Source organism: Balaenoptera physalus (assembly GCF_965194825.1).
Source record: "Balaenoptera physalus genome assembly, chromosome: 10".
Taxonomy (NCBI): Eukaryota; Metazoa; Chordata; class Mammalia; order Artiodactyla; family Balaenopteridae; genus Balaenoptera; species Balaenoptera physalus.
The window spans coordinates 4,576,160-4,589,613 of NC_138889.1; the positions used below are offsets into that span (position 1 = coordinate 4,576,160).

Genomic DNA, 13,454 nt, shown 5'->3' on the forward strand with positions numbered 1-13,454 from the left:
TAAGTAGTTGTGGCACACGGACTTAGTTGCTCCGCAGCATGTGGGATCTTCCTGGACCAGGGCTCGAACCCGTGTCCCCTGCATTGGCAGTACGATTCTCAACGACTGCGCCACCAGGGAAGCCCTTGTGTTTAGTTTTTAAAGAGTGAGGATACAAATGCATTCTCACCAATACTGAGGCTCTTTAAGAGGAAGGCGTGGGGAATCAGACACGGAAAAGGAGCCACTATAAATACTGTGACCAAAGGAATTCCTGTGGCCTGATGGCTTTGACAATAAACCCCTGGCTAGCTGTAATCGCACCTCCTCACCACTCGAGATTAGCTAATATGGGTGAAACACTTGGAGTGCTTTTGAAGGAAGCAAAATACTGTCATTGTTAGTATGATTCTGTTAGATACCTCCCTCTTGAGATTCTCAACAGATTTGCTCTGTGCCCGTTTGGCTGCTTCTTGCATCGCTGCTTCCAGAACCAGGAACAAGTTTCTCCAGATCAGATGGGCTTCCCTGCTACTTCTTTGGAAGACGTGTTAAAGTGAAGGTCCTGGGGCCCCAGGAGCAGGCAGAGACCAGGAGGAGGAGGAGTCAATAAACGGGGAGAAAGAGAAAAGAAAGCACAGCGACAGCATCTTAGTTCTCTCTTCTTCCGATTCAGGCCTTTGCCGAAGCATCGCATTTGTTTAAAGAGCAAATGAGGTGTAACTTGTTACTGAAAGCGGAGCTTGAAGCTCTCACTATAAATAGCATATAATAAGCAAAATCCTTGCTACCTCAGAGAAAAAAAGGGACCCTAAAAAGAACACTGATGCACAGAACAGACAGTTATTATAAAAATGGGAGGGGAAGAGACCTTCAAAATGGAGGAAGAGTAAGGCGCGGAGATCACCTTCCTTCCCACAGATACAGTAGAAATACATCTACACGTGGAACTGCTCCTACAGAACACCCACTGAACGCTGGCAGAAGACGTCAGACCTCCCAAAAGTCAAGAAACTCCCCACGTACTTGGGTAGGGCAAAAGAAAAAAGAAATAACAGAGACAAAAGAATAGGGACGGGACCTGCACCAGTGGGAGGGAGCCGTGAAGGAGGAAAGGTTTCCACACACTAGGAGCCCCTTCGCGGGCGGAGACTGCGGGTGGCGGAGGGGGGAAGCTTCGGAGCCGCGGAGCAGAGCGCAGCCACAGGGGTGCGGAGGGCAAAGCGGAGAGATTCCTGCACGGAGGCTCAGCGCCGAGCAGCGCTCACCAGCCCGAGAGGCTTGTCTGCTCCCCCGCCGGGGCGGGCGGGGCTGGGAGCTGAGGCTCGGGCTTCAGTCAGATTGCAGGGAGAGGACTGGGGTTGGCGGCGTGAACACAGCCTGAAGGGGTTAGTGCGCCACAGCTAGCCGGGAGGGAGTCCGGGAAAAGGTCTGCAGCTGCGGAAGAGGCAAGAGACTTTTTCTTACCTCTTTGTTTCCTGGTGCGTGAGGAGAGGGGATTCAGAGCGCCGCCTAAACGAGCTCCAGAGACGGGCGCGAGCCGTGGCTGTCAGCGCGGACCCCAGAGACGGGCAGGAGATGCTAAGGCTGCTGCTGCCGCCACCAAGAAGCCTGTGTGCGAGCGCAGGTCACTCTCCACACCGCCCCTCCCGGGAGCCGGTGCAGCCCGCCAGGCCAGGGTCCCGTAATCCGGGGACAACTTCCCCGGGAGAACGCACGGCGCGCCTCACGCTGCTGCAACGTCACGACGCCTCTGACGCTGCAGGCTCGCCCCGCCTCCTCCGTACCGCTCCCTCCCCCCGGCCTGAGTGAGCCAGAGCCCCCGAAGCAGCTGCTCCTTTAACCACGTCCTGTCTGGGCGGGGAACAGACGCCCTCAGGCGACCTACACGGAGAGGCGGGTCCAAGTCCAAAGCTGAACCCCGGGAGCTGTGCGAACACAGAAGAGAAAGGGAAACCTCTCCCAGCAGCCTCAGGAGCAGCGGATTAAAGCTCCACAAACAACTTGATGTGCCTGCATCTGTGGAATACCTGAATAGACAACGAATCATCCCAAATTCAGGAGGTGGACTTTGGGAGCAACGATATATATATGATTTTTCCCCCTTTTTCTCTTTTTGTGAGTGTGTATGTGTATGCTTCTGTGTGAGATTTTGTCTGTATAGCTTCGCTTTCACCATTTGTCCTAGCATTCTGTCCGTCCATTTTTGTTTTTTTTTTCTTTTTTTATTACTTTTTAATTTTTAATAATTATTATTTTTCTTTTCTTTTCTTTTCTTCTCTTTCTTTCTTTCTTTCTTTCCCTTTCTTTCTTCCTTCCTTCCTTCCTTTCTTTCTTCCTTTCTTTCTTTCTCCCTTTTCTTCTGAGCCATGTGGCTGACAGGGTCTTGGTGCTCCAGCCGGGTGTCAGGCCTGTGCCTCTGAGGTGGGACAGCCAACTTCAGGACACTGGTCCACCAGAGACCTCCTGGCTCCACATAATATCAAATGGCGAAAGCTCTCCCAGAGATCTCCATCTTAACGCTAAGACCCAGCTCCACTCAACGACCAGCAAGCTACAGTGCTGGACACCCTATGCCAAACAACTAGCAAGACAGGAACACAACCCCACCCATTAGCAGAGAGGCTGTCTAAAATCATAATAAGGTCACAGACACCCCAAAACACACCACCGGATGCAGTCCTGCCCACCAGAAAGACAAGATCCAGCCTCATCCACCAGAACACAGGCACCAGTCCCCTCCACCAGGAAGCCTACACAACCCACTGAACCAACCTTACCCACTGGGGGCATACACCAAAAACAGTGGAAACTATGAACCTGCAGCCTGAAACTACAAAGCCTCCAGTCTTCAATGGAGACCCCAAACACAGTAAGTTAAGCAAAATAAGAAGACAGAGAAACACACAGCAGATGAAGGAGCAAGGTAAAAACCCACCAGACCAAACAAATGAAGAGGAAATAGGCAGTCTACCTGAAAAAGAATTCAGAGTAATGATAGTAAAGATGGTCCAAAATCTTGGAAATAGATTGGAGAAAATACAAGAAACGTTTAACAAGGACCTAGAAGAACTAAAGAGCAAACAAACAATGAGGAATAACACAATAAATGAAATTTAAAATTCTCTAGAAGGAATCAATAGCAGAATAACTGAGGCAGAATAACGGATAAGTGACCTGGAAGATAAAATAGTGGAAATAACTACTGCAGAGCAAAATAAAGAAAAAAGAATGAAAAGAATTTAAGACAGCCTCAAAGACCTCTGGGACAACATTAAATGCACTAACATTTGAATTATAGGGGTCACAGAAAAAGAAGAGAAAAAGAAAGGGACAGAGAATATATTTGAAGAGATTATAGTTGAAAACTTCCCTAATATGGGAAAGGAAATAGTCAAGTCCAGGAAGCACAGAGAGTCCCATACAGGATAAATCCAAGGAGAAACACACCAAGACACATATTAATCAAACTATCAAAAATTAAATACAAAGAAAAAATATTAAAAGCAGCAAGGGAAACACAACGAATAACCTACAAGGGAATCCCCATAAGGGTAACAGCTGATCTTTCAGCAGAAACTCTGCAAGGCAGAAAGGAGTGGCAGGACATATTTAACGTGATGAAAGGGAAAAACCTACAACCAGGATTACTCAACCCAGCAAGGATCTCATTCAGATTCGATGGAGAAATTAAAACCTTTACAGACAAGCAGAAATAAGAGAATTCAGCACCACCAAACCAGCTTTACAACAAATGCTAAAGGAACTTCTCTAGGCAGGAAACACAAGAGAAGGAAAAGACCTACAATAACAAACCCAAAACAATTAAGAAAATGGTAATAGGAACATACATATCGATAATTACCTTAAATGTAAATGTATTAAATGCTCCAACCAAAAGACATAGACTGGCTGAATGGATACAAAAACAAGACCCGTATATATGCTGTCTACAAGAGACCCACTTCAAACCTCGGGACACATACAGACTGAAAGTGAGGGGATGGAAAAAGATATTCCATGCAAATGGAAATCAAAAGAAAGCTGGAGCAGCAATTCTCATATCAGACAAAATAGACTCTAAAATAAAGACTGTTACAAGAGACAAAGAAGGACACTACATAATGATCAAGGGATCAATCCAAGAAGAAGATACAACAACTGTAAATATTTCTACATCCAGCAGAGGATCACCTCAATACATAAGGCAAATGCTAACAGCCATAAAAGGGGAAATTGACAGTAACACAATCATAGTAGGGGACTTTAACACCCCACTTTCACCAATGGACAGATCATCCAAAATGAAAATAAATAAGGAAACACAAGCTTTAAATGATATATTAAACAAGATGGACTTAATTGATATTTATAGGACATTCCATCCAAAAGCAACAGAATACACTTTCTTCTCAAGTCCTCATGGAATATTCTCCAGGATAGATCATATCTTGGGTCACAAATCAAGCCTTGGTAAATTTAAGAAAATTGAAATCATATCAAGTATCTTTTCCAACCACAATGCTATGAGACTGGATATCAATTACAAGAAAAAATCTGTAAAAAAAAAGAACACGTGGAGGCTAAACAATACACTACTTAATAACCAAGACATCACTGAAGAAATCAAAGAGGAAATCAAAAAATACCTAGAAACAAATGACAATGAAAACACGATGACCCAAAACCTATGGGATGCAGCAAAAGCAGTTCTCACTGGGAAGTTTATAGCAATACCATCCTATCTCAAGAAACAAGAAACATCTGAAATAAACAACCTAACCTTACAACCTAAAGCAATTAGAGAAAGAAGAACAAAAAACCCCCAAAGTTAGCAGAAGGAAGGAAATCATAACGATCACATCAGAAATAAATGAAAAAGAAATGAAGGAAACAATAGCAAAGATCAATAAAACTAAAAGCTGGTTCTTTGAGAAGATAAACAAAATTGATAAACCATTAGCCAGACTCATCAAGAAAAAAAGGGAGAAGACTCAAATCAATAGAATTAGAAATAAAAAAGGAGAAGTAACAACTGACACTGCAGTTACAAATGATCATGAGAGATTACTACAAGCAACTATATGCCAATAAAATGGACAACCTAGAAGAAATGGACAAATTCTTAGAAAAGCACAACCTTCTGAGACTGAACTAGGAAGAAATAGAAAATATAAACAGACCAATCACAAGCACTGAAATTGAGACTGTGATTAAAAATCTTCCAACAAACAAAAGCCCAGGACCAGATGTCTTCACAGGCGAATTCTATCAAACATTTAGAGAAGAGTTAACACTTATCCTTCTCAAACTCTTCCACAATATAGCAGAGGTAGGAACACTCCCAAACTCATTCTATGAGGCCACCATCACCCTGATACCAAAACCACACAAAGATGTCACAAAGAAAGAAAACTATAGGCCAATATCACTGATGAACATAGATGCAAAAATCCTCAACAAAATACTAGCAAACAGAATCCAACAGCACATTAAAAGGATCATACACCATGAACAAGTGGGGTTTATCCCAGGAATGCAAGGATTCTTCAATATACGCAAATCAATCAATGTGGTACACTATATTAACAAACTGAAGGATAAAAACCATATGATCATCTCAATAGATGCAGAAAAAGCTTTTGACAAAATTCAACACCATTTATGATAAAAACCCTCCAGTAAGTAGGCATAGAGGTAACTTACCTCAACATAATAAAGGCCATATATGACAAACCCACAGCCAACATCATTCTTAGTGGTGAAAAACTGAAACCATTTCCACTAAGATCAGGAACATGACAAGGTTGCCCACTCTCACCACTATTATTCAACATAGCTTTGGAAGTTTTAGCCACAGCAATTAGAGAAGAAAAAGAAACAAAAGGAATCCAAATAGGAAAAGAAGATGTAAAGCTGTCACTGTTTGCAGATGACATGATACTATATATAGAGAATCCTAAAGATGCTCCCAGAAAACGACTAGAGCTAATCAATGAATTTGGTAAAGTAGCATGATACAAAATTAATGCACAAAAATCTCTTGCATTCCTATACACTAATGATGAAAAACCTGAAAGAGAAATCAAGGAAACACTCCCATTTACCATTGCAACAAAAGAACAAAATACCTGCAAATAAACCTACCTAGGCAGACAAAAGACCTGTATGCAGAAAACTATAAGACACTGATGAAAGAAATTAAAGATGATACAAACAGGTGGAAAGATATATGATGTCCTTGGATTGGAAGAATAAACATTGTGAAAATGACTATACTACCCAAAGCAATCTACAGATTGAGTGCAATCCCTATCAAACTACCAATGGCATTTTTCACAGAAGTAGAACAAAAAATTTCACAATTTGTATGGAAACACAAAAGGCCCCGAATAGCCAAAACAATCTTGAGAAAGAAAAACAGAGCTGGAGGAATCAGGCTCCTGGACTTCAGACTATACTACAAAACTACAGTCATCAAGACAGTATGGTACTGGCACAAAAACAGAAATATAGATCAATGGAACAGGATAGAAAGCCCAGAGATAAGCCCACACACGTATGGTCACCTTATTTTTGATAAAGGAGGAAAGAATATACAATGGAGAAAAGACAGCTTCTTCAATAAGTGGTGCTGGGAAACTGGACAGGTACATGTAAAAGAAGGAAATTAGAACACTCCCTAACACCATGCACAAAAATAAACTCAAAATGGATTAAAGACCTAAATGTAAGGCCAGACACTATAAAACTGTTAGAGGAAAACATAGGCAGAGCACTCTATGACATAAGTCATAGCAAGATCCTTTTTGACCCACCTCCTAGAGAAATGGAAATAAAAACACAAATAAACAAATGGGACCTAATGAAACTTCAAAGCTTTTGCACAGCAAAGGAAACCATAAACAAGATGAAAAGGCAACCCTCAGAATGGGAGAAAATATTTGCAAATGAAGCAACTGACAAAGGATTAATCTCCAAAATTTACAAGCAGCTCATGCAGCTCAATATCAAAAAAACAAACAACCCAATCCAAAAACGGGCAGAAGACCTAAATAGACATTTCTCCAAAGAAGATATACAGATTGCCAACAAACACAAGAAAGAATGCTCAACATCACTAATCATGAGAGAAATGCAAATCAAAACTACAATGAGGTATCACCTCACACTGGTCAGAATGGCCATCATCAAAAAATCTATAAACAATAAATGCTGGAGAGGGTGTGGAGAAAAGGGAACCCTCTTGCACTGTTGGTGGGAATGTAAATTGATACAGCCACTATGGAGAACAGTATGGAGGTTCCTTAAGAAACTAAAAATAGAACTACCATATGACCCAGCAATCCCACTACTGGGCATATACCCTGAGAAAACCATAATTCAAAAAGAGTCATGTACCACAATGTTCATTGCAGCTCTATTTACAATAACCAGGACATGGAAGCAACCTAAGTGTCCATCGACAGATGACTGGATAAAGAAGATGTGGCACATATATACAATGGAATATTACTCAGCCATAAATAGAAACGAAATTGAGTTATTTGTAGTGAGGTGGATGGACTAGAGTCTGTCATTACAGAGCATACAGAGTGAAGTAAGTCAGAAAGAGAAAAACAAATACTGTATGCTAACACATATATATGGAATCTAAGGGGAAAAAAAAGGTTCTGATGAACCTAGAGGCAGGACAGGAATAAAGATGCAGACGTAGGGAATGGACTTGAGGACACAGGGAGGGGGAAGGGTAAGTTAGGACGAAGCGAGAGAGTGGCATGGACATATACACACTACCAAATGTAAAATAGATAGCTAGTGGGAAGCAGCCGCATAGCACAGGGAGATCAGGTTGGTGCTTCATGACCACCTAGAGGGGTGGGATAGAGAGGGTGGGAGGGAGATGCAAGAGGGAAGAGATATGGGGATATATGTATATGTAAAGCTGATTCACTTTGTTATAAAGCAGAAACTAACACACCATTGTGAAGCAATTATACTCCAATAAAGATGTTAAAAAAAAAAAAGGGAGGGGCCGTGGCATCCCCTGCTTGCATCCCTCCCCAGGGGGTGAGCACCAGGCCTGCTTGGGACCTGGGACTGTTCTGGCTGCAGAAGGTCCTGCACGGTAGGACCCCTCAGCCCCCTCTCCCAGGACGGCTGGTCACCCGCCCCTGTGTGAAATGCCTCTCCCATGCCTCACCTGTCACCTTACCTTTGGCAACAGTGTCAAACTACTTTCTAAAAATCTCCAGGAAGCTGCCTATGACCCTGGAGCAGACATGCTCTTTCCTCTGTGTCATCATGGCGAGTCTACATAACGCGGCAACCTTGGTTAATGAGCTGTATGGTGATCCTTTGTTTACTGCTAAAATCTGTTTCTCTCTGATAGAGTTTAAACTACTCAAAGGCAGGACTCTTTTTTTTTTTTTAATTAACTTACCTTTTTAAAAAATTTTATTTTATTTTTTTATACAGCAGGTTCTTATTAGTTATCTATTTTATACATATTTGTGTATACATGTCAATCCCAATCTCCCAATTCATCCCATCACCACCGCCGCCCCCCACTTTCCCCTTGGTGCAGGACTCTTATCTTACTTACATTTGAATATCTGGTATCCAAGTAAACAAATGTTTGCCTTGAGAAAACTGTATTTTATTCACCATTTAAACATCAAAAATTCCTTGAAATATCCTCACTTGTACCAAACTACATGGAAGTGATAGAAAATTCTGAAGGTCTGCATCACAAAAGGACAAAACAGGAGCCTCCTGCACAGTTTTTCACTCTCTGCTAACAAGGTACCTGAAGTTTTCACCATTAAAAATCTATTCCCTTGAATTAAGACGGCGTTCTCCTCCTGCCTGGGACCTGCCCAGACTATCATGTAAAGTCTTATTTTGTCCTGCTTCCAAATGACTGGCCTGAGAACTCCTAGCCTCACCCCAGCACTGAGGTCCGGCTGAAATAACCCAGAGAGCCTGGCGACACAGGCATGGCTATGCTTCTCGATGATAAATATCTCAGTTATAAGAATTAAAATGTTCTCCAAGACATTCTCTTCTTAAGTGGATTGGTCCCAAAGTAACTCGAGTAGAGGGTTGATTGTTATAGTTTGTGTTTGGGGTTGCGGAAGGCCAGGGTCCCATCTTCTCACGAAGACTAAGCCCTAAGAACTGTTGCTGTCCTGGGCAGAATGCAAATTACCAGCAACAGTGTCTATCACGGGCTCCGGGAGATCAATGGATCCCCTAAGCTTGGATGTATGTGGTTCTGCGGGAAGTGTGTTCCCTTCTGAGGCTCAGTGGAGTGGAGAGCTGAGAGCCACAGTGGGCACCTTTACAGAGAGAGACAGCGAAGGGCCTGCAGAAAGATAAGTAATGGAAAGTTCTGGAAAACGATGTAGCCTCAGAGGGGAGGTTTAAATGGCCAGAGGGAAAGATGGGTTCCTTTGTAGGTGGGGAGGGAAGGCATCAGAGTTCAAAGAGAGAGACCTTGAGAATAAATATCCAGAAGCTCACTTAAAAAACCAAGGACATGTTAGGATGATCCAGAGCAACACAAGAATGTATTTATAGACTTAACCCTGACATGAAATTGCATAATTTGAGACCTAATTCGTTTTGAAAGCTCTGCCTTTTGGGTCTCTTTAGTTTATAATCCAAGAACATCTTGTGAAAAACTTTGAACCTGGATTTAAGTTGAACATGAAACACAGCTGAGTGTGGAAAAGAAGAACTGTACACAAATCTGAAAGAGAAATCATTTTAAATCATTGCATAAACCCCTAACCGGAACAGCATGTGAAAGGGCAGAACAGACTTTGTGCCCCGTGGGCCCCGCTCGGCGCCAGGTAAACAAAGGCTCCGCGGGGAGCACGACCCCCCCACCCCCCCTACCCCCACCCCCTCTTTGGGTGTTATCAGTGAGGCTGGTCCACACCCAGCGCCTGAAGGGATGTTGGGTTGTGTGTGATGTTTTTCCATAAAGAAAGGATGAGCTACGGGGTCACACAGACCTGGGCATGTTTACTCCCCGGGGACTGGGGGTCAACCGTGGAACCTCCCAGAACCAGAGTCACCTGCAAGTGACACGGGGGTGACCTGCGGCTCACACACGCTTCCTGCAGGCGCAGAGTGAAGGATGGGAGTCAGGTGTCCAGCAGGGAACGCGACTCATGGGAGGCACCACATCCATCCCTTCCCATCCTACAGGGACAGCAGTGGACTCAGAGACACTGGCCACCTGCTGACTTCTGGGCCCCCTCAGGCCGCGGCCTCTCACCTACGTGACCTCTCGGCCTCTCCGGGCTCCGCTGACTCTGCCCTCACCCCCGCTCATCAGCCAGCCCCTCGGCAGCCCCAGAGATTTTACCAGATCGCAAACCTCGTTTCAAAGCCCTGCTGGGAACCCTTCAACGGCTTCCCAGGCCTACATCCTCCTCAGGATGGATGAACCTTTCACGAACTGGTCCCACTCCCCTCGACGTTCTCTCTCATAAAGGTGCTGCCTTCATTCACCCCCTGTCCCCAGACCACACATACCCACCCTTCCTGCCCTCCAGCACATGCAGGACATACTTGCCCCAAAGGACACGCCTGTGCACAGTTTGTCCCTTCTGCCTGGACGGCTCCCCAGATCTGACTCCCACGAGCCCCTACTTTATTTGGAAAACTCCTCCCCAGTCTTCAGGGTTCAGCTTAGATGTCACTTCCAGCTTGCTCTCACCCTCTTATATTCTCTCCATTGTATGGTGTCCATACACCTGTCCTAACTTACTGTCTCTACCGAAAATACCTGCTTACTTGTCCTTCTGCAGACTGAGCTCCGAGCCTCAGAGCTGCATCTGTCTTGTTCACCAAGATCTCCCCGGCCTAGAGAACAGCCCAGAACAGGTGCTCAGTGAATCTGTTTTTTAAGCTTCTTGTTTGAAATAATGATAGACTTAAAGAAAAGTTGCAAAAATAACGCAAAGTTCCTATACATCTTTCACACAGCCTCCCCTTATGTTAAAATCTTACAATAGTAAAATGATTGAAAGGAAGATATTATCATTGATCCAATACTCTTAACTAATGTACAGACCTTATTTGAACTTCACCCATTTTGCCACTATAAAAATGTGATTTATAATATGAAATATATACTTGGTCTTGGTCCCCATTCCTAGCTCAGGGCTCCTAAAGCCCTTGGAATTTTCTGTTATGAAAGCAATCAAGGTGTCTTTTGTTATGTTAATGAGGTGACTTTGGAAAGCCCCAGGTCACCTCAGGTCGGGGCTTGTTGCCAGGGGGACCAACCTTGGTGATTAGATGTTTGTCACTTTCAGACCACCCCCACTCCTAACTCCAGGGAAGGGGAGAGGGGCTGGAGATTGAATTTTATCACCAATGGCCAGTGGTCTAATCCACCACGCCTCTGTACTGAAGCCCCCATAAAAGCCCAAAAGGACAGGGTTAGGAGAGATTTGGGGAGACAGGCCACTCAGAGGGCTGCTCGCTCTCTCCCCGCATCTTGCCCGACTCATCTCTTCCGTCTGGCTGCTCCTGAGTTATGTCCTTCTATGATAACCTAGTAAACAGAAGTAAATGTTTCTCTGAGTTCTATGAGCCACTTAGGCAAATTAATGGAACCGGAGGAGGGTTCCATGCGGCTTGTGATTGGGGGTTGGGGCCTTATAGGGCTGAGCCCTTACCCTGTGGGATCTGGTGCTGTCTCCAGGCAGACAGGGTCAGAACTGAATTAATTGCTTGGTGGTGTGAAAAAAACATACACATCGGATTCGGTGTCAGAATGAGACCCAGTAATGTCCTTTTTCTGGCCCAGCACCCCATCCAGCGTCCCACGTCACATTTAGCTGTAACGCCTCCTTAGTCTCCAAGAACCTGTGAGATGGCCCTCAGTCTGCCTTTGACAACTTTGAAGAGTTCAGGTTAGTTATTTTATAGACTGTTCCTCAGTCTGGGTCTGCCCTGCCCGGTGTTTTCTCCAGGTAAGATGGAGGTTGTGCATTTTGAGCAAGAACACAACAGTGAGGCTGTGTCCTTCTCGGTGCATCCTCTCAGGCCTGCGTGATGTTCACATGACTCATCACGGTGATGTGAACTGTGACCACTTGACAGGGGTGTCTGCCGGTTTCTCCACTGTTAAGGTACTGTTTTCCCCTTTTCATTAGTACATATTGTGTGAGGAGGTACTTTAAGATCAGGAAGAAGTTTTGAATAAATTGATGAATTTGGAACAAAGGGCTGAATCTGAAGGAAAAACAATTAAAAGATTTGTAAATATAAGTTCTGCACCTGCATTATTCAGAAAACGCAGCATAGAAGATAAAAAAGGCTACACTCAAGGAAGCACAGAGTCCTGTCCTCATCAGCTGCCTTAGCAGAACACCACAGGCTGGGCAGCCTCAACGATAGACATTGATTTCTCACACTTCTAGAGGCTGGATGTCCAAGATTGAGGTGGCTGACTTGGTTCCTGGTGAGAGCTCTCTTCCTAGTCTGCAGATGGTCACCTTCTAGCTGTGTCCTCACATGGCAGAGATAGAGAAATCTCTCTGGTCTCTTCTTATAAGGACACTAATCCTGTTGGATCAGGTCCCCACCTTTATGACCTCATTTGACCCTAATTACTTCTATAAAAAACCTACCTCCATGAGGCACATTGGGGCTTGGGGCTTCAACTTGTGAATCTGGGGGACATCCTCAGTCCATAGCAGCCCAGGGCTTCCCAGGGCATTACTTGTGCAACAGGATGTCAAAGTGGGACGTCTCTTATGGTCTCAGTTTCTGTTGAAGCCCCACACTTTGTCCAATGGGTGTCCACACCCCAAATTTAAAGCAAGGTGTGAGGCCAAGATTTTTTCCTGCTTGCAGTTAGCCTGTCACCCACCTCCAGATGATGGGAAAGATTAAGAATCCATTAGGAGGGAGCAATAAAGGTGACGTTTCTCCAAAAAAAAAAGCTTTGTGCCCACGTGCCCTCCTAACTCTCTGCTGCTCAGGCCAACTGAGATGAGCTTTAAAGAAGCTCCCAGTGGCTTTGACACACGTCCCTTGGATTAGGGGAGAGTGTGGAAGAAAGTCTGAAGGAAAAAGGCCATCTCTGGCTTGGGGGTTTGAGGGCCATGTTGGCAGAACGAAGAGAAAGCTGCATTGACCTGAGCAGCGATACCAGAGGCGGGACAAAAAGACCTGTTACCCAAGGTCCAAATATGAACCCCAGGGGAGAGACCAGCCATGAAGCAGCTTGAAAACCTCTCTATCCAAGGGGGCCACCGAAGTTGGGGTGCAGGGTGGGTGACCTCAGCAGAAGAGGACTGAGGTGAGCCACCAGCCACAGGCTAGGAGGATGTCGTGAGCAGCCAGCAAAGGCAGGCGACACCCACGCCAGAAAACAGCAGTTGAACATGCGAAGTGGGAGGGGCTCAAAGAACCTAGAAAAGCCCCACGAGAGGAAGAGGCAGCCT

The 13,454-nt window shown here is 44.7% G+C and overlaps 1 long non-coding RNA gene across 1 annotated transcript in view; it reads right to left on the minus strand.

The window, feature by feature from the left end:
* Positions 1-13,454, minus strand: part of LOC309667631 — a 71,176-nt gene that overhangs the window by 1,899 nt on the left and 55,823 nt on the right. The window lies entirely within an intron of this gene.